Source organism: Asparagus officinalis, chromosome 2, assembly GCF_001876935.1.
Source record: "Asparagus officinalis chromosome 2, Aspof.V1, whole genome shotgun sequence".
In the NCBI taxonomy this organism is placed as follows: domain Eukaryota; kingdom Viridiplantae; phylum Streptophyta; class Magnoliopsida; order Asparagales; family Asparagaceae; genus Asparagus; species Asparagus officinalis.
Window position 1 is genome coordinate 84559955 of NC_033795.1, and position 21369 is coordinate 84581323.

Consider the following 21369-nt stretch of genomic DNA (forward strand, 5'->3'; position numbering starts at 1 on the left):
CGAGTGAGGTCGTACCCCATGTTGTTCATTATGCGTTTCGCCACTTGACTGTATTGCGAGAACTGGGGCGCTGGGTCTTCGTCCTCAGATTCGTCCCATAGCGTGCGTAGGGGACGATCGATTCGACCGAAGATGATGTCTTTTCGATACCTCTTCCGTGCTGGCACGACGAATACAGCTCGCGATGGCTCGATCAGTCGCGTCTTGAAGACGTATGACGAACATACCGGCAAGTGTAGAGAAGACTCACTGTAGAGTGTCGACCATAGGTTATTAGGTGCGTCATCTTCGGACGAGGAGCAAGACGACAAATAAGCAAGGTCGGATTTTTCATTCATGATAAGCTTCTCTGCCTGAACGGCGTTGGTTACATGGTGACTCTCGTAACCAATTACAATTGACTCAAAGTCGTTCAGAATTAAGCTGTCACCGTATTCAGGCTCGCTGTCCGCCTCATTACCACTCTCCAGTTCTTCCACTGGTGGCTGTTCGGGGTCCTGGTACAGCAGAGAATCCGCGAAGTAGTTCTCGACCCCTTTAAAGGGATGTTTGTCGGCCACTACCGTTCTTACTCGCTCGTAGTCGTCCACATACTTCAAACATTGGTGTAGTGTGGATGGAACGATCCGGTTGCCATGAATCCACGGACGCCCCAGGAGTATGTTGTAGGAGGGTTCAGCATCGATAACGTAGCACGTCACCTCTGTCTTCATGTCGCCTATCCGACATTTCAGGCGGATTTTGCCGAGTGGCCGAGTCCCAGTGGCGTTGAAGCCGAAGATGGTAGTCGAGGTCGAGGCTAGGCGCTTCGACGGTATCCCCAAATGCTTGATTAGCTTCAGGGGCACGATGCTCAGCGCGGACCCCGGGTCAACCTGGATCCGCTCCACTTTCGCCGAGCCGACGTATCCCGTGAAGTACAGCGGCCGGTCGTGGGACGTGTTCTTGATGAGCATGTCCTCGGGGGTGAAAGTGATGCAGGGGATCTGTCTCTCGGAGACTTGGCAGCAAGTTGTACAGCCCTGTTCGATCTCCGTTTCTTTCGAGAAATGGGTCGAGAACGCCTCTGCGTCAGCCAACGCCTCTTGTAAGGCTTCCCGGGTAGGCCTAGACAACCGGAGGAGGTCGTACACGGTGATTCGCGCGGGTATGCTTTTCAATTGCGCGAGCACGTTGAACCGGTAAGGCTGGCGGCTTGAACTTGGCTCATCCGGATTGGGAGGGACTGCTGCGGCCGGCCTCGCGGGAGGTCCTGCTGGGTTTTCCGTCCTCGCGGGATATTGTTTTGCAAACTCCTTTCCGGCTCTCGTGGCGAAGACGTTGGTGTCTTCTTCAGAGTCGGTTAAGGCAGTCATCGCCGCGTCGTCTGTATCCAGGATGGCGGTGACAACGTTGCAATATTTCCTCTTAGCCTCCTTGGAAGGCTGTGCGGTCCACTGCTCGTCGTCGAGGAGGTCCGGATGGACCCACATCACTTGCCCTGATGGCAGAGTTTGTGGAACCAAACCCTTCTCCCGCTGGTTGTGAGGATCGTCGTTAGTGATCTTCAAAATCGCCTTGGGGATAGGAATTATCCCCGCCGGAGCTTGAACCTCTGGGAGACCCGTCCCAAAGCTCAAAGTGACCATGTTCGCCGTCACCTGCTTTTGGACCTTCTCTTTCTTCAAGACCCCCGCGTCGTAGAGGGCCTGGAGTTTGTCCTTGAGGACGTAGCATTTGGTTGTGTGATGCCCAAGGAATCTGTGATATGCACAGTAACTTGGGTCACCGGTTTTGTCTGCCTCTTCAGGCTTGGTGGCTTCCGGTAACTTAATCCGCCCACTCTTGAGTAGAGTGTCGAAGGTAGCTACCACCTGGTCTTCTTTGAAATCATATTGCCGCTGGGGGCGCGGTTCAAATTGCCTGGGTTTCGGCTTTTGAACGAACTTTGGCGCCGCGGCAGAGTCTACGGCCATAGCCTCTTTTCCCTTCGATCGGGGAGGGTTCTTTGGCGCAGCCGGCTCTGCTGCTCCCTTTTTGGACTGCGGCTCTTCGGCCTCCAGCCTCTTGATCATATTTTCGACTTGCTCACCTTGGCGAACAAGCTCCTTCCAAGAAAATCAGCTTGCTACCCGTTGCGTGCGTGAACTCCGTCTCTTGGAGCCACACATGGTAGAGTTAGAGACCTTGCTACGGGAAGGCCCGGAAGCCAACATGGAGTCTTGCCTGGCTCATGTCAGGCGTCAGGACGCCCTGGAGCAGGAGACTCACTCTAAGGAAATAGCGGATTTGGAGTCTGGAGGCGAAGTGGAAGGGGCTCCAGTCTGACGTTATAAAGGTCAGTAAAAATGCTGAGGCGGAAACTCGGCACTTACAAGCTTTGCGTCAGGCGGATGCTGCCGCCAGGTCGAGCCGCGAAGACCGGATTCGGCGGGCTGCTGAGGACAAAGCTCGGGCGGACCACGCGAGTCGGGTGGAGGCAGTCAAAGAACAGATCTCCACTTTTAGCGTATTTGACTGAGACATTTGTTTTATGATTTGTGTTAATACATTTTGCTTATGACTTGTTTGTTTATGAAGTCATAACTTTGTTCAAATGTATTGTCTTAAAACACTGGGTGCACGTTTTATTTCTTTGAACGTAATATTATGACTTTCGCAATTGCAAAAACCATAACTTTGTTCAAATGTACTGTCTTAAAGTCTCAATGAGGTTTGTGCCCGCTTATTGTGCGTATACCCTTTGGGTACGTCGCCTTCTGTTATGGCAGATGATCTCGTATCGCAGGCAAAATCCTTGGTGTGACGACGAGTCTGCTTTCGAAGCCAAACTCTGCTCCAATGAGTTTATGCAATCGGCGAAACCAGGGCGACGGCGAGCTCGCTAAAATGGTGAAGCTCGGTTCCTGACGAATTCGAATTGCCGGTGGAACTCAATTGATTGACGAATTTGTTTCCAGGCGATACTTGATCGCGGCGAGTTTCGCTTGGAAGCTGAACTCGACTGTTGGCGATTTCAAGTAAATGGTAAAGCTCATTTGCTAGCGAATTTCGCTTGGCAATGAAACTCAATGGCTGGCGAGTTCATGCAGCGGGCGAAACTCGTATGATAAGAGATCCAACCGCGGGTGAACCTCATGCCACGTGTCGGTCGGCGGGCCCAAGTGCTTGCCAGCCAAGACTCTGCAGGCGCATTAATGCTTATTTATGGTGAAGCGACCGGTCGCTTCGCCTCTCGTGCCCAATCCGATCTGTCGGTTTGGGGTCTCGAGAGTAGCCTTTAATGGCGTCGAGTTCGAAGCGTCGCAGGGCATTCAGACCGTTCGATCGCTTGGGGTGATGAATCCCAGCCGTTGAGTTCTTTCCGAACACATATTAGTACTTGCTCCCCTTTAGCAGAGTTCTTACTGCTTCGAGAAGAATTCGCCAGAAGTAGATTGCCGCAAAGAACTTCCCCTCCTCCATGGCCTCTGCTTCTGACCACAGCGACGCTGAGGGCGTCGGCTCCTCCGCCACCGTAGTCGATATCGGCGCTCCGGCTGCCCCCCCTTCGAGCTTGGCCCCGGGCCCTTCTGTTCCGGATCCTCTGGACCACCCCGCTTTCGTGCCGTTACAGCGTTTGGTGGATTTGGTGCACGGGGTTGCCCTTTCGGTCAGCGTGGGCGCCGAGCGATACTACGACGCGCTTCCTCACGTGGAAGCGGGCTTGGAGGCGGTTCGCCGCGCCGGGGATGCCTCGCTCACACGGCGATGTGAGCGAGAGCTCGAGCGTATCGAAGGGATGATGTACCGCCTTGAGGAGCTGGCCCATGACGACCCCTCCGACGTGCCAACGCCCCTCTCGCTGTACCAAGTACTCGAGCGCCAGGAGCGGGCGAAGAAGATTCGGACGAAGGAGGCCGAGCTCAAACGTCTGCTGAAGCGGCAACAAACGGTACTGAACCGAATGGACGCCTATCTGGATAGGGCCTTCTTCGAGGACGCCGGTTCTCTTTGCGGTGAGGCGAAACTGCGGGAGCGTGAGCTCGAGGCGAGGAGGATCAGCGGGGTGGCTGCGACGGTGGACCAAGAGCTCCAACTCCTTCGCCAAGAGGAAGCAGCTAGCGAGGCAGATTTAGCCAGGTTGGAGCAGGAGCAAAAGGAGAAGGCGAGGATCCGTCGTGCAGCAGAGCGTGCGAAGATCAAAGCCAAGATCGGCTCGTTCAGCCTGCTGAAGTTTTTGTAATGCTGCTGTTTAAGTCCCTTTTTTTTGTTAATTTAGTCGGTGCCTCCGGCACCATAACTAAACTGCAGACTCTTGTAAACTTTGGCCCGTTATGGCCTTCTTTTGCTCGTTATGTCTTTCCTTACTTTTGCTTGCACAGTTTTCCCCTTTTTTTTTGTCTGTGCTATCTGGCATCTGAGTTGGATTTGGCGAGCCCTCGACTATCTGGCTTTGGACTTAGTCATTTTAGGCTCTGGCTCTGCTTTCGGTTGCTCACAACGTGGGATCGGGTCAATCCTGATTTTCGCGTTGTGGCTCCAATGGGATTGAGAGAGCAACACTTGGTTTGCAGCAAAGAACAAACGTTTGTCTTTGCGGCCAACTAAAGAACTCGACTTTGACTCGCCTTTCGGCGAGTTGTTGTCTGGGAAACCGGCAGACAGGTTGTCTGTCGAACCGCCTCCGACAACTGTCGTTATTTGGGAATGTGACAATTGATTATGGTAGGAGTCATCGCCTGGTAGACTCTACCCATCAGTTATCCTAAAGCAATGTTAGGACATCTGGCATAGGTCAAATAGTTCAGGGACGTAGGAGTGTGACTATTGACAGAAGTAATAGCGCGTCGCATGGTTGGCCATTACTTAGGCTGTGCTATTCGTAAGAATAACGACGCCAATCATCAGAGGTAATCATTAACTTGATGAGGTCTTGTCGCGATTGGAGCGACTATGGGGGCCTACCATTCTTCGGAAGAGGATTGGTAAGTAGATTGTGTCAGAGGTTTAATGTTAACATGACAGGGAATGTCGTGATTGGAACGACTTTAGTGGATCCGCCATCTCATTGGAGGAGATAAGCGAATTGAATGTGTTTGTCGTGATATGAACGACTTTAGTGGATCCGCCATCTCATTGGAGGAGATAGGCGAATTGAATGTGTTTGTCGTGATATGAACGACTTTAGTGGATCCGCCATCTCATTGGAGGAGATAAGCGAATTGAATGTGTTTGTCGTGATATGAACGACTTTAGTGGATCCGCCATCTCACTGGAGAAGATAGGCGAATTGGATGGATTTGTCGTGATATGAACGACTTTAGTGGATCCGCCATCTCATTGGAGGAGATAGGCGAATTGAATTCCACAAGAGGCTTTCGCCCGAGCGGGTAAAGTAGGAACAGTTTAGCCTCGTGTACCAGTTGGAGGGTGCGAGGACCAGTTTAGACTCGTGCACTCATGAGAGTTTGCGAAGGAGAACTAGGGGTAGTACTTCTTCAGATACTTGCCGTTGATGGGCATCATGATCTTATTGCCGTTCAGTTTGACGAGGCGATAGGCGCCGTTCGAGTAGACTGTCTCTACCACGAATGGTCCTTCCCATTTGGACTGGAATTTCCCCTTCTTCTTGGAAGTGAGAATCATTGGTCGACGGACGGAGAGCACGAGCTCTCCCTCTTTGAATTCCTCAGTCGTCATCCCTGTCGCTAGGGCGACGCGAAGGGATGGAATCTGAATCTCTAATGGCAATACAGCTTCACAGCCGTATACCAACGAGTAAGGCGTGGTGCCAGTCGGTGTACGAACCGTCGTGCGATATGCCCACAGGCTCTCGCCTAGCTTTTCATTCCAGTCGCGCTTGCTAGTGGAAGTCAGCTTGGTCAAGATCTTGATGATCGTCTTGTTGAAAGCTTCGGCCAAACCATTCGCTGAAGGATTGTAGGCCGTGGACGAGAGGTTCTGTATTCGGAATTTGTCGCAGATTCGGGTGAAGGCATGGCTAACGAATTGCGTGCCATTGTCGTGAATAATACGCCGGGGTACGCCGTATCGGTATACGACATGGTGCTTAATGAACTTGATCACGTCGCTAGTCTTGACTTCTCTTAAGGGGATGGCTTCGGCCCACTTAGAGAAGTAATCGGTGATCGCGAGGATGAAGCGATGGCCTTTCGCCGACGGTGGAGCGTAACATCGCTTTGCATAAACGACTGCGTCAGTGACCATCCCAGGCCAGAAGTAGCCCATCCTCCGTAGGCGATCCCAAAGTTTGGGTCCGGGCTGATGAGCTCCGCACACGCCGTCATGTGCTTCGCGTACGGCTTCTTGTGCCTCTGCTTTTGAAAGACAGCGAAGCAGCAAGCCATCGTATGACCTCCGATACAACGTTTTAGTGGTTAAATCGTAGTAGAACCGCGAGGCACGTCGTCGGATAGACTCCCGTTCCTTCGAGTCCTCGGGCAATATGCCGTATAGGACATAATCGATGATCGGGAGACGCCAGTCTTCCTGATCTGGCTGATCCGAGGCTTGATGAGTGGCGTTCGACTCTGGGACGTCTCTGGGTCGAAAGAGTTTTCGGCTGGCGACAGTGACCCGTTGGGTCGTTCCAAGAGGCTGGGCTAAGTTAGCTGCCAAGGATGCGAGAGCATCCGCATGGGTGTTCCTTGAACGGAGCACGTGCTCAATACGGAAGCTCTCGAATGACTCCACTAGTCTGACGGCCGCTCGGTGGAGTGGGATAAGATCTTCATTCCTGACTTCATATTCGCCAGTCATTTGTTTGACAATGAGTTGCGAATCGCCATAAGCCTCCAGGTGCTTTATCCCGAGCTCTTTGGCCAACTCGAGCCCTATGAGCAACGCGTTGTACTCAGCTACGTTGTTGGTGCACGGTTCCGTTAAGGAAAAGGCCCGGGGTAACACATGGCCATGCGGAGAGGTGAGGACCACCCCCACTCCTGCAGAAATAGAGCCGCTCATGCCTGCGCGAGACGCGCCGTCGAAGAACATCTGCCACACTTCTGGCGATGAAGTCATATTGGCTTCGGGAGGTTCATCTGGCAGATCTTCGAATAGATCGGTCTTCACCCCCAGCGGGTGACTAGCCATGAGATCGCAGATGGCTTGTCCCTTGATCTCCCCCCCCAGCGGGTGACTAGCCATGAGATCGCAGATGGCTTGTCTCTTGACTGATTTCTGCGGCATGAAGTGGATATCGTATTGGGAGAGCAGAAGCACCCACCTGGCCAGGCGCCAGTTTAACGCTGCAGGTTGTGTCATGAAGACCCGAATGGGATTCATGTACCGTTGTTCGGCGCCCTGCAAGGTTCTGCTCAGGTAGTAGATGCCCTGCTCACGGCCTGCATCGTCATTTTGAGCCAAGAGGGCTCCTAAGGAGTGTTCCATGGCCCGTACATATATGAGGAATGGCCTCCCTGAGATTGGCGCCGCAAGGACAGGCGGATTTGAGAGATAAGCTTTGATCTCTTCAAAGGCCCTTTGGCATGGCTCATCCCAAACGAAGGAAGTACCTTTCTTCATCAGTTTAGAGAAGGGTTGACATTTGCCCGAGAGATTCGAGATGAATCTTCGGATATAAGCCAGTCGTCCTTGAAGGCCTCTCAGCTCTTTAAGATTTCGGGGTGGTTGGAGCTCTTGAATAGCTCGCACCTTGTCTGGATCAATTCGGATCCCTTTCGTCGTGACGACGAAACCGAGGAATTTACCGCTAGACATCCCCAAGAATGACTTGGTAGGATTCATCTTGAGCTGATGAGTCCTCATGAGTTCGAACATAGCCTTCAAGTCTTGGAGGTGATCCTCCTTATGGCGGCTCTTCACGACCAAGCAAATGATCTCGAAAGATCATGCTCATGGCTCGTTGGTAGGTTGCGCCAGCGTTCTTGAGTCCGAACGGCATGACGGTATAGCAGTACACCCCCATGGGGGTCCTGAATGCAGTGTGCTTCTCGTCTTCGGGGTGCATTTTGATTTGGTTGTACCCCGAGAAGCCGTCCATGAAGGACATCCTCTCGAATCCGCACGTATTGTCAATGATGACATCCGTGATGGGCAGAGGAAATTCGTCTTTAGGGCACGCGGCGTTGAGGTTCCTAAAGTCGATGCAGATGCGGATCTTGCCGTTCTTCTTCAAGACTGGAACAATATTCGCCACCCAGTCGGGGTGTTGCTCCTCTCTGATGAAGCCGGATTCGATCAGCTTCTTTACTTCAGATTCGATCGCCTCCATGATTTGGGGGCGAAACCGCCTCTGCTGTTGTTTGACTGGCTTGGCGTCAGGGTTGATGTTGAGGCGATGCGTGGCGACCCGCGGATCCAGGCCAGGCATATCCTCGTAATTCCAGGCGAAGACGTCAATGTATTCCCGTACGAGGGCGATGAGATCCTCTTTTTCTTGAGGAGGCAGACTGCCGCTGATGAATATGGGTTTGGGATTCGCCTCGGTACCCATGTTCACCTGGAGGACTTCGTCTTCAGTTGGTGGTTCGCGCTGTTCGAAGCGACTGTTCCACTGGGCGCTAACATGGCGATCCCATGTCTCGTCGTAAAGTGGAAGTCGTTCGTCCTCTGCCATTCCGGCGGGGTCTACTGTAGCCATGTTGACTGTAAGGCCATCGAACAGATCCCTTACGCTAACGTCGGAGTCCCAGGCCGAGGTTGTTGACGACTGATCTCCTGAACATGCGTAATCGGAATCCTCGTCGACGTAAAAACAACACTCCGATGAGGAGGAGGAGTAGCCTAAGCCTCTCCTAGTCCTGTTGAAGTAATTTGAGGGCTTCCCTTTGGGGACGTAGGATGGTTTGATGACCGTCTTGCGTCCTCGGCCGTAATTCAGGCCCTCCAAGCGAGTGAGGTCGTACCCCATGTTGCTCATTATGCGTTTCGCCACTCGACTGTATTGCGAGAACTGGGGCGCTGGGTCTTCGTCCTCAGATTCGTCCCATAGCGTGCGTAGGGGGCGATCGATTCGACCGAAGATGATGTCTTTTCGATACCTCTTCCGTGCTGGCACGACGAATACAGCTCGCGATGGCTCGATCGGCCGCGTCTTGAAGATGTATGACGAACATACCGGCAAGTGTAGAGAAGACTCACTGTAGAGTGTCGACCATGAGTTATTAGGTGCGTCGTCTTCGGACGAGGAGCAAGACGACAAATAAGCAAGGTCGGATTTCTCATTCATGATAAGCTTCTCTGCCTGAACGGCGTTAGTTACATGGTGACTCTCATAACCAATTACAATCGACTCAAAGTCGTTCAGAATTAAGCTGTCACCGTATTCAGGTTCGCTATCCGCCTCATTGCCACTTTCTAGTTCTTCCACCGGTGGCTGGTCGGGGTCCTGGTATAGCAGAGAATCCGCGAAGTAGTTCTCGACGCCCTTAAAGGGGTGTTTGTCGGCCACTACCGTTCTTACCCGCTCGTAGTCGTCCACGTACTTCAAACACTGGTGTAGCGTGGATGGAACGATCCGGTTGCCATGAATCCACGGACGCCCCAGGAGTATGTTGTAGGAGGGTTCAGCATCGATAACGTAGCACGTCACCTCCGTCTTCATGTCGCCTATCTGACATTTCAGGCGGATTTTGCCGAGTGGCCGAGTCCCTGTGGCGTTGAAGCCGAAGATGGTAGTCGAGGTCGAGGCTAGGCGCTTCGACGGTATCCCCAAATGTTTGATTAGCTTCAGGGGCACGATGCTCAGTGCGGACCCCGGGTCAACCTGGATCCGATCCACTTTCGCCGAGCCGACGTATCCTGTGAAGTACAGCGGCCGGTCATGGGACGTGTTCTTGATGAGCATGTCCTCGGGGGTGAAAGTGATGCAGGGGATCTGTCTCTCTGAGACTTGGCAGCAAGTTGTACAGCCCTGTTCGATCTCCGTTTCTTTTGAGAAATGGGTCGAGAACGCCTCTGCGTCAGCCAACGCCTCTTGTAGGGCTTCCCGGGTAGGCCTAGATAACCGGAGGAGGTCGTACATGGTGATTCGCGCGGGTATGCTTTTCAATTGCGCGAGCACGTTGAACCGGTAAGGCTGGCGGCTTGAACTTGGTCCATCTGGATTGGGAGGGACTGCTGCGGCCGGCCTCGCGGGAGGTCCTGCTGGGTTTTCCGTCCTCGCGGGATATTGTTTTGCAAACTCCTTTCCGGCTCTCGTGGCGAAGACGTTGGTGTCTTCTTCAGAGTCGGTTAAGGCAGTCATCGCCGCGTCGTCTGTATCCAGGATGGCGGTGACAACGTTGCAATATTTCCTCTTAGCCTCCTTGGAAGGCTGTGCGGTCCACTGCTCGTCGTCGAGGAGGTCCGGATGGACCCACATCACTTGCCCTGATGGCAGAGTTTGTGGAACCAAACCCTTCTCCCGCTGGTTGTGAGGATCGTCGTTAGTGATCTTCAAAACCGCCTTGGGGATAGGAATTATCCCCGCCGGAGCTTGAACCTCCGGGAGACCCGTCCCAAAGCTCAAAGTGACCATGTTCGCCGTCACCTGCTTTTGGACCTTCTCTTTCTTCAAGACCCCCGCGTCGTAGAGGGCCTGGAGTTTGTCCTTGAGGACGTAGCACTTGGTTGTGTGATGCCCAAGGAATCTGTGATACGCACAGTTGGTTGTGTGATGCCCAAGGAATCTGTGATATGCACAGTAACTTGGGTCACCGGTTTTGTCCGCCTCCTCCGGTTTGGCGGCTTCTGGCAACTTAATTCGCCCACTCTTGAGTAGAGTGTCGAGAGTCGCCACTACCTGGTCTTCTTTGAAATCATATTGCCGCTGGGGGCGTGGTTCAAATTGCCTGGGTTTCGGCTTTTGAACGAACTTTGGCGCCGCGGCAGAGTCCACGGCCATAGCCTCTTTTCCTTTCGATCGAGGAGGCAGATTGTTGCGGCACATCTCGATCAGTGTCGCCTCGGAAACTTGGTCCCGACAGTGGACTGATCGATTTCGAAATCTCTTCACGAAGTCGTTAACTGACTCCGACTTCCGCTGCTTCTCAGCGAGGAGAGTGGCCATTGACACTTCCGTGTCGTCGTCGAAGAAGCGGGCGAGGAAAAGCTTTTCAACGTCGGCCCATGCCTTGATGGAGCCGGGCTCCAGTTTGCGGAACCATTGTTTCTCAGCGAGGAGAGTGGCCATTGACACCTCGGTGTCGTCGTCGAAGAAGCGGGCGAGGAAAAGCTTTTCAACGTCGGCCCATGCCTTGATGGAGCCGGGCTCCAGTTTGCGGAACCACTCAAAGGCCACCCCCTTGAGGGTACCTATGAATAGTCGGGTGAGAATGGCGTCGTTCCCGGTGAGGAATCCGGTCTGCGCCATGAAGTAATAGATATGTTGCGAGGGTGACCCCTTGCCATCGAACTGCACCAAACTGATTGGTTTGAACTTCGCCGGGTATGGGACCGTGTCCCATTCGATAGGGTAGGGACGTACCACCCCCAGCTTGTTCATGTTTTGCTGAAGCTTCAGCGCGTTCAGTTGGTCCTGGAACTCGTCGAATCTTTTGTCACGGGTGCTATCCGCGGTGTGCGACGTTCCTATCGATGTTTTGGAGGAGTAATCGGACTGTCGATCACCCTCCGTCTCAGCCGCTGGACGGTGAGGTGGTACCCATTCTTTATCCCTAGTCTGCCGGGGCAAGGGACGTTGGGTTCTCTTCTTTTTCTTCTTGCTCAGCAGTTGCTCCATCATCTCTCTTAGAGAGTCGATGGTCGCCTGCTGTTCCTCCAGCTTTTGAGCCATTGTCTGCTCGTGGTTGGTATCGGTCATGTGCGCCCTCGCCTGCGCGTCTTGACTTGAGCGCGAGGTCTGGGATGTGGCCGCCGCCGAATGAACCTCATCTTCGCCGCAGGAGGGAGGTATTAGGGTGGAATAGTCAAACCCAATACTTACCCCCCTGCGACTACGGGTTCGCTGGAATATGCCTTCCTGCCGGCGTCGAGCGAACCGGGTGTTAGGTCTTAAGACGGAGTCCGAGTCTGGCAAGTCGGAGAGTACCGCCTTCCCCTTATCCGTCATGTTGACTGTGGCGGATGAGAGTTCCAGGTCGTCAGCAGCGCGTCTCTTCTGGTGACGGCGCCTTCGACGGGAGGGCCTCGGTCGAGAGGCCTGTTGAGAAAGCCTCTCAAATACCGAAGGTTCGCCGTTCCGACGCATTGGCAGTCGGCGAGGACCGTGTGGATGAGTCTCTCGCAATGACACTGAGGATTCGCCTCGTGAATAGTGCGTTTGCGAGTCAAGAATTCTCTGAGGTCTTCTACGGGTGGTTGGTAACAACCCCCAGCCTCAGAAGAGTCGCTCTGGTGAGTCGCGAAGATTCGCCTACTTCTCTACCTTTACGTTTATCCGCCAAATGATTATGGCGAGGCTCACCAGCCTTCGAGTATTCGCCTACTTGGGTAGGCTCGTACGCTCGGTGTGGTTTATTTGCATCAGGGGGTTCACGAGGATTCGCCTACTTCTCTACCTTTACGTTTATCCGCCAAATGGCGAGGCTCGCCAGCCTTCGAGGATTCGCCTACTCGGGTAGGCTCGTACACTCGGTGTGGTTTATTCGCATCAGGGATATGACCTGAGAAGCGAAGTCCTCCTGAGCGGATGGCTCTGCCGTCCTCGGTTGGCGCTCCTGATTTGGAGGGCCTTCCGAGATCGGGCAGTTTGCCTTCCCGTCTAGCGTTTCTCGGGCCTGTATGATGGTTCAGGCCATTATGAGAAATGGAGGTTTGGACCTCCTGTCTGACGGGTGTTTGCCGTCGCTGTTGGTTAGCTCTCCCAGCGGGGAGAACGTCACCGTGGGTTGTGGCATTGCGGTTTGTGCCGGAGTGAACCGGCGCTTCCTCCGAGGTAGGTGTCTGTGTGGCGAGGGAGTGGGCTCCTCCGATGAGACTCGGTTGGAACCCTCAGGTGCAGAGGCTTTGACCGTCTGAGGTCGGCCTCGGCGCGCAGCTCTGTGGCGTTTGCGGGACGCATCGCCACCAGAGGAGGAGGAGGACAAGTACTCTTCGTACTTGGCCTGGTCGAACTCGATTTATAGGGACTCCACTGTCGTCCCGACAGCAACCCCATCAAACTGAGCCACGACCATTTCACTCGACGAAACAGCTACTCCCACTGTGGTCGCCATCTTCTGTAGGGTGAATATTTGATTTCCCGAAAAAGGGAGTTTCGTTTGTATTTATAAGAAAGCTTATTACAAACTAATAATCAAATGATTACAACAGAAGCAGAGGGAATGCCCTCTTTGTTTTTGTGTGGGGACTTTAGGTGGCTATAGGACGCTTCGCTCGATGCTCGTGTCGAGTCTGCTTCCCTTGGACCGTTAGATCGAGGTTGCTGGAGAGCTTCAGTTCGCAGTAGAAGCTCAACTCGAGGGAGTTCGGGTTTTCTTAGTTCGCCGGCGATCGGAGCTCGGAACTAAATAGTGATGCTACAATGCAAAGGTTATGCAGAGAGCTTGGTCTCAACCCTTTTCTCTAAGTTTTGCGACCTTCTCTTCCAGTGTGCTGGAAGGGGCTTTTTTAAATGAAAGAGGGACAACTTGACTCATCCTTGAATTATGGGATGTGACCACATCTTCTTCAGAGATGGAGTTCGGGTTTGCTTAGTTCGCCGGCGATCGGAGCTCGGAACTAAACAGTGATGCTACAATGCAAAGGTTATGCAGAGAGCTTGGTCTCAACCCTTTTCTCTAAGTTTTACGACCTTCTCTTCCAGTGTGCTGGAAGGGGCTTTTTTAAATAAAAGAGGGACAACTTGACTCATCCTTGAATTATGGGATGTGACCACATCTTCTTCAGAGACGTCTAGCTGCTCCTCGATACCATGAATGGTCATTCGAGGGATTGTGCTTTATGTCCTGTCACCTAAAATGGGAAGGCCCATCCTTGTATATGAGGCAACGACCGGATGCTATCCAAGTGGACTTGACCAGCATTAATGAACCGCATTTATGAGTTCACAGATCGATGAAGTGTCTGTCCGATCACTCGTACTGTGCGTGACCGCCCGGCGTGCTTTGAACACGGTGCTTTCTCCTTTCCGGTCAGGAGAGGCAGCGCAGTAGGTGCACAGTACTCGAGTGGGTCTAGCCAACTTGCCGAGTGCCGACGGATCCAGCTCTTGACTCAGACAACCGAGGTGAGTCGCATTTATGAATGCTCAGGTTGACTCGACACCTGTCTAGGCCTTCGTGCTGTGCGTACTGCGAGCGGCCGTTTGACGGTCCTGGGGTACTGTGCTCTCCCCCTTCAGGTCGAGAGGGATGGGAAAGTCCAACTCAGCACGTGGGGTAGCGGATACCCAGCTGTACTGACGGTCTTGGGGTTTGCTGGCGGATTCGACTCTGGACTCGGGCAGGCGAGTTGGGTGAAAGGCGAACTTCCGCCATCCTGATCGATCTTGACTCGTGCTGGCGAGCCGATCGTAAGGTGAACCTAGAATCGAACATATCTGACGTCTATGCGATTTAGGCCCGTGCCAGAGAACCGAGCGTGCGAGCTCTTCTCGCAGGCGAATTTCCTGTAATCCTATAGAGGTATTTTTTTTTACCGTCTACAAACTCGACGGTTTCATCCGGCGGCATTTCGTGAGCTATAACCCACGAAATTTGTCCATTAACACCCCTTTTTGATCTGATGCAAACAATTAGGCGGAGTGCATATTTCGCGAGTTCGTGAGCTATAACCCATGGTTTCTAACATATTTTGTTAGTTTCCCGACAGCAAATAATTAGGAGGAGTTCAAATATCGCGATTTCATGGGTTATAACCCATGGTTTTTTGATCGCTTCTGTTCGTTTCGACCAGGGAGCAATTTCGTAATCGGGCTAGCCATACTATTCCCCTCAGTATGATGAGTTGTCGAACAGTTTCTCTTAGGCTTAATGCTATGATTTCTGCTCTAACCCTTAGCCGTCTGAGGCATGGGTTTTAACCGTTTAAGCGAGGTCATTCTATTGGCTTCGTTTATAATTTTACCTTTAGTGGCGAGCGTTCCCCAACTCGACGGTTTCATCCGGCGGCATTTCGTGAGCTATAACCCACGAAATTTGTCCATTAACACCCCTTTTTGATCTGATGCAAACAATTAGGCGGAGTGCATATTTCGCGAGTTCGTGAGCTATAACCCATGGTTTCTGACATATTTTGTTAGTTTCAATTTATTTCAACCGGGTACCAGAAATCTTTGCTGAATTCAAAACTGACAATTTCATGAGCTGTAACATGTGAATTTTGACCATTGTCTTCTGTTTCGGCTGGTTGTCTGAAATATCGAAACCGACGATTTCATGAGTTGTTGTCCGTACGATTTCTGACCATTTTGGTCATTTCGACACCCCGTGTAAAAAATATCTTTGTCGAATTCAAAACTGATGATTTCACAAGCTATAACACATGATTATTGACCCATCTCATGCGTTTGAGCCCAACAACAAATAATTAGGCGGTGTTCAAATATCGCGATTTCATGGGTTATAACCCCTGGTTTTCCGACTGCTTCGGTCCGTTTCAACCCAGGCGTGATTTCATGTGTTATAACCCATTATTCGAATTTCACAAGTTCATGAGCCATAGGCAACGATTTTTTTCTAACTTCAACGGTTTCGTCCGAAGGCAAATGACTCGACAGAGTAAAATTTTATGATTTCGTGAGCTATAACCCACAAATTTTTTCCATTTACAGCCCTTTCGGCCCGATGGAAACAATTAGGCGGAGTGCATTTTTGCAATTTTGTGAGCTATAATCCATGGTTTCTAACTCATTTTGTTAGTTTCGGTTTGCTTTAACCTGGTGCCAGAAATCTTTGCTGAATCCAAAAATGATGATTTCATGAGCTGTAACCCATGAATTTTGACCATTTTCTTCTATTTTGTTTGGGTGTCAGAAATGTCAAAACAAACAATTTCATGAGTTGTTGTCCATACGATTTTTGACCATTTTGGTCTGTTCGACGCCTCGTGTAAAAATATCTTTGCCGAATTCAAAACTCATGATTTCATAAGCTATAACACATGATTATTGACCCATCTCGTGCGTTTGAGCCCAACAACAAATAATTAGGTGGAGTTCAAATATCACGATTTCATGGGTTATAACCCATGGTTTTCTGACCGCTTCTGTCCGTTTCAACCCAGGCGTGATTTCATGTGTTATAACCCATTGTTCGAATTTCTCGAGTTCGTGAGGTACATGCAACAATTTTTCCCCAACTTCAATGGTTTCATCCAACGGCAAATGACTCGGTCGAGTTTCATGATTTCGTGAGCTATAACCCACGAAATTTGTCCATTTCCACCCCTTTTCGGCCTGGTGCAAACAATTAGGCAGAGTGCATATTTCGCAATTTCGTAAGCTATAACCCATGGTTTCTGATACATTTCATCAGTTTCGGTCCGTTTCGACTCGGCTCTAGAAATCTTTGTAGAATCCAATCTTGATGATTTTGTGAGCTATAACCCTTGAATTTTGACCATTTTCTTATGTTTCAGCCGGGTGTCAGAAATGTCAAAACCGGTGATTTCATGAGCTATTGTCCGTATGATTTGTAACCATTTTGGTCTGTTCGACACCCCATATCAAAATATCTTTACCAAATTCAAAACCGATGATTTCACGAGCTATAACACGTGATTGTTGACCCATGTCGTGTATTTGGTTCCGACAACAAATAATTAGGCGAAGTTCAAATATCACGATTTCATGGGTTATATAACCAATGGTTTTCTGATCGCTTCTATCCATTACGACCAGGGAATGATTTCGTGGATTATAGCCCATTGTTCAAATTTCATGAGTTCATGAGCTATAGGCAACAATTTTTCCCCTACTTCGATGATTTCATATGACGGCAAATGACTCGACGGAGTAAAATTTCACAATTTTGTGAGCTATAACCCACAAAATTTGTCCATTTACACCCCTTTTTGGCCCGGGAGTAAAATTTCACAATTTTGTGAGCTATAACCCACAAAATTTGTCCATTTACACCCCTTTTTGGCCCGATGCAAACAATTAGACGGAGTGCATATTTTAACCCACAAAATTTGTCCATTTACACCCCTTTTTGGCCCGATGCAAACAATTAGACGGAGTGCATATTTCACGATTTCGCGAGCTAAAACCCATCGTTTCTGACACATTTTGTCAGTTTCGATTTGCTTCAACCCGGCGCCAGGAATTTTTGCTGAATTCAAAACCAACGATTTCATGAGTTGTAACCCTTTAATTTTGACCATTTTCTTCTGTTTCAGCCGGGTATCGAAAATGTTAAAACTGACGATTTCATGAGTTGTTGTTCGTACGATTTCTCACAATTTTGGTCTATTCGACACCCCGTGTAAAAAATATCTTTGCCGAATTCAAAATCGATGATTTCACTAACTAAAACACATGATTAATTACCCATATTGTGCATTTGGTCTTGACAACAAATAATTAGGCAGAGTTCAAATATCACGATTTTATGGGTTATAACCCATGGTTTTCTGATCGCTTCTATCCATTTCAACCAGGGAGCAATTTCATGGGTTATAACCCATTGTTCAAATTTAACGAGTTCATGAGCTATAGGCAATGATTGTTCCCCAACTTTGACGGTTTCGTCCGACGTCAAATGACTCGGCCGAGTAAAATTTCACGATTTCATGAGCTATAACCCACAAAATTTGTCCATTTACATCCTTTTTCAGCCCGATGGAAACAATTAGGCAAAGTGCATATTTCACAAATTTGTGATTCTGAGACATTTTGTCAGTTTTGGTTTGTTTTGACCCGGCGCTAGAAATCTTTGCCAAATCCAAAACTGATGAATTCATGAGCTGTAACCCATGAATTTTGACCATTTTTTTCTGTTTTGTTCGGGTGTCGGAAATGTCAAAACAAACTTTTTCATGAGTTGTTGTCCATATGATTTCTGACCATTTTGGTCTGTTCGACGCCCCGTGTAAAAATATCTTTGCCGAATTCAAAACTGATGATTTCACTAACTAAAACACGTGATTATTGACCCATCTCGTGCATTAGGTCCTGACAGCAAATAATTAGGCGGTGTTTAAATATCGCGATTTCATGGGTTATAACCCATCATTTTCTGATCGCTTCTGTTCGTTTCGATCAGATAGCAATTTCGTGGGTTTTAACCCATTGTTCAAATTTCATGAGTTCATGAGCTATAAGCAACAATTTTTCCCCAACTTCGACGGTTTCATCTGACGACAAATGACTCGGCGGAGTAAATTTTCACGATTTCGTGAGCTATAACCCACGAAATTTGTCATTTAACTCCCCTTTTTGGTTTGATGCAAACAATTAGGCGGAGTGCATATTTCGCGATTTCGTGAGCTATAACCCATGGTTTCCGACACATTTTGTTAGTTTTGATTGGTTTCAACCAGGTACCAGAAATCTTTGCTGAATCCAAAACTCATTGTTCAAATTTCTTGTGTTATAACCCATTGTTCAAATTTCTTGAGTTCGTGAGCTACAAGCAACGAAATTTGTCCATTTCCACCCTTTTTCGGCCTGGTGCAAACAATTAGGCGGAGTGCATATTTCACGATTTCGTGAGCTATAACCTATGGTTTATGACACATTTCATCAGTTTCGATCTGTTTCGACTCAGCGCCATAAATCTTCGCCGAATTCAATACCGACGATTTCATGAGTTGTAACCCGTGAATTTTGACCATTTTCTTCTGTTTCGGCCGGGTGTCTAAAATGTCAAAACCGATGATTTCACGAGCTGTTGCCCGTATTATTTTTGATTATTTTGGTCTGTTCGATACCCCGTGTCAAATATCTTTGCCGAATTCAAAACCGATGATTTGACGAGCAATAACATGTGATTATTGACCTATCTCGTGCATTTGGTCCAGACAACAAATATTTAGGTGGAGCTCAAATATCATGATTTCATGGGTTATAACCCATGGTTTTTTGATCGCTTTTGTCCGTTTCGACCAGGGAGCAATTTCAAGGGTTATAACCCATTGTTAAAATTTCACGAGTTCCTGAGCTATAGGCAACAATTTTCCCCCAACTTCGACGGTTTCATCCAACGGCAAATGACTCGGCGGAGTAAAATTTCACAATTTCATGAGCTATAACCCACAAGATTTATCCATTTACACCCCTCTTGGCCCGATGGAAAAAATTAGGCGGAGTGCATATTACGCAATTTCGTCAGCTATAACCCATGGTTTCTGACACATTTTGTCAGTTTCGATTTGTTTCAACCCGGTGCCAGAAATCTTTGCTGAATTCAAAACCGATGATTTCGTGAGCTGTAACCCATGAATTTTGACCATTTTCTTTTGTTTCGGCTGTGTGTCGGAAATGTCAAAACCGACGATTTCATAAGCTATTATTCGTATGATTTCTGACCATTTTGGTTTGTTCGACACCTCGTTTAAAAATATCTCTACAGAGTTCAAAACCGATGATTTCATAAGCTATAACACGTGATTATTGACCTATCTCGTGTGTTTGGGCCCTACAACAAATAATTAGGCGGAATTTAAATTTCACAATTTCATGGGTTATAACCCACGATTTTCTAACTACTTTGGTCCGTTTCAACCCTGGCGTGATTTCATATATTATAACCTATTGTTCAAATTTCACGAGTTCGTGAGCTATTGGTAACAATTTTCCCCCAACTTCGGCGGTTTCGTCCAACGGCAAATGACTCGGTGGAGTAAAATTTCACGATTTCGTGAGCTATAACCCACGAAAATTGTCCATTTATACCTCTTTTCGGAGTGCATATTTTGCAATTTTTTATGCTATAACCCATGGTTTCTGACACATTTTGTTAGTTTCGGTTTGTTTTGACCCGGTGACAGAAATCTTTGCCGAATATAAAATCGATGATTTCATTAGCTGTAACCCATGAATTTTGACCATTTTCTTCTGTTTCTGCCGGGTGTCGGAAATGTCGAAACAGATGATTTCATGAGTTTTTGTCCATACGATTTCTGACCGTTTTGGTACGTTCGACGCCCTGTGTAAAAATATCTTTGTCGAATTCAAAACCGATGATTTCATGAGCTACAACACGTGATTATTGACCCATCTCGTGTGTTTGGGCCCAAAAAGAAATAATTAGGTGGAATTCAAATATCGCGATTTCATGGGTTATATCCCATAGTTTTCCGACAGCTTCGATCCGTTTCAACAGAGGCATGAGTTCATGTGGTGTAATCCAGTGTTTGAATTTCACGTGTTTGTGAGCTATAGACAACGATTTTCCCCCAACTTTGACGGTTTCGTCCAACAGCAAATGAGTCGGTGGAGTTTCACGATTTCGTGAGTTATAACCCACGAAATTGTCCATTTCCACCATGTTTGTTGGAAAATTTGTAGTAAGAGAAATGAAAGAAAAATTGATTTGTATTCCTTTAATCTCAGTTACAATTGGATTTCCTGATTACAAAAGAGAAGAGAATGATCTGGATTCTCCCATTTGTTTAAAACTGGGTTCTTCTCGGTAGCGATGGAGTACCTCCTTCGAATGTTTACGTCGAATTTGCTCTCCGTTGACGATCCGACCGTTTTTATCTCGTGGGAACGATGAACTTTCATGGTAAATTTGAAGAATAACTCTTAACGAGTTTAAGAACTCAGAACGAGTTAGAACTCTGTGAAAAGAGTTGTTAAAACCGAATAATCGGTTAATAAGCCAAAATGGATTTGTTTGTTGCTAAAATTGAGGATACTAATCTCCTCCAAGATTCGCCCTTAACTGTCGATTAATGCTCCAAAGCTAAATTGAACTGCCTTGATGCTGTTGATATCCAGATGATCCTCCAAAATCCGATCCGTCGAATTTGCTCTCCGTTGACGATCCGACCGTTTTTATCTCGTGGGAACGATGAACTTTCATGGTAAATTTGAAGAATAACTCTTAACGAGTTTAAGAACTCAGAACGAGTTAGAACTCTGTGAAAAGAGTTGTTAAAACCGAATAATCGGTTAATAAGCCAAAATGGATTTGTTTGTTGCTAAAATTGAGGATACTAATCTCCTCCAAGATTCGCCCTTAACTGTCGATTAATGCTCCAAAGCTAAATTGAACTGCCTTGATGCTGTTGATATCCAGATGATCCTCCAAAATCCGATCTTCAGCCTCTGGGAACCAACTCCACCGAACCTTTTCCCCTGCCTCAAGGAACCGAACCTTCAACTCTGTTGAGTTTGTTGAGATTTTATAGGGGGATGAGGGGTTGTAAGTGCCCCCTTCTTAATTCACTCCTAAGTGGGTGTGATTTCCTCAGATCGTGGGGAAAACGGTTCTGGAACCGTTCAACTCATGTTTGAATGAGTCAAACGCCCAATTTGGCATTCAGGACCCTAACTTCACGTCTTAGAATTGAGACGCGGAGTTGGGTGTTGAC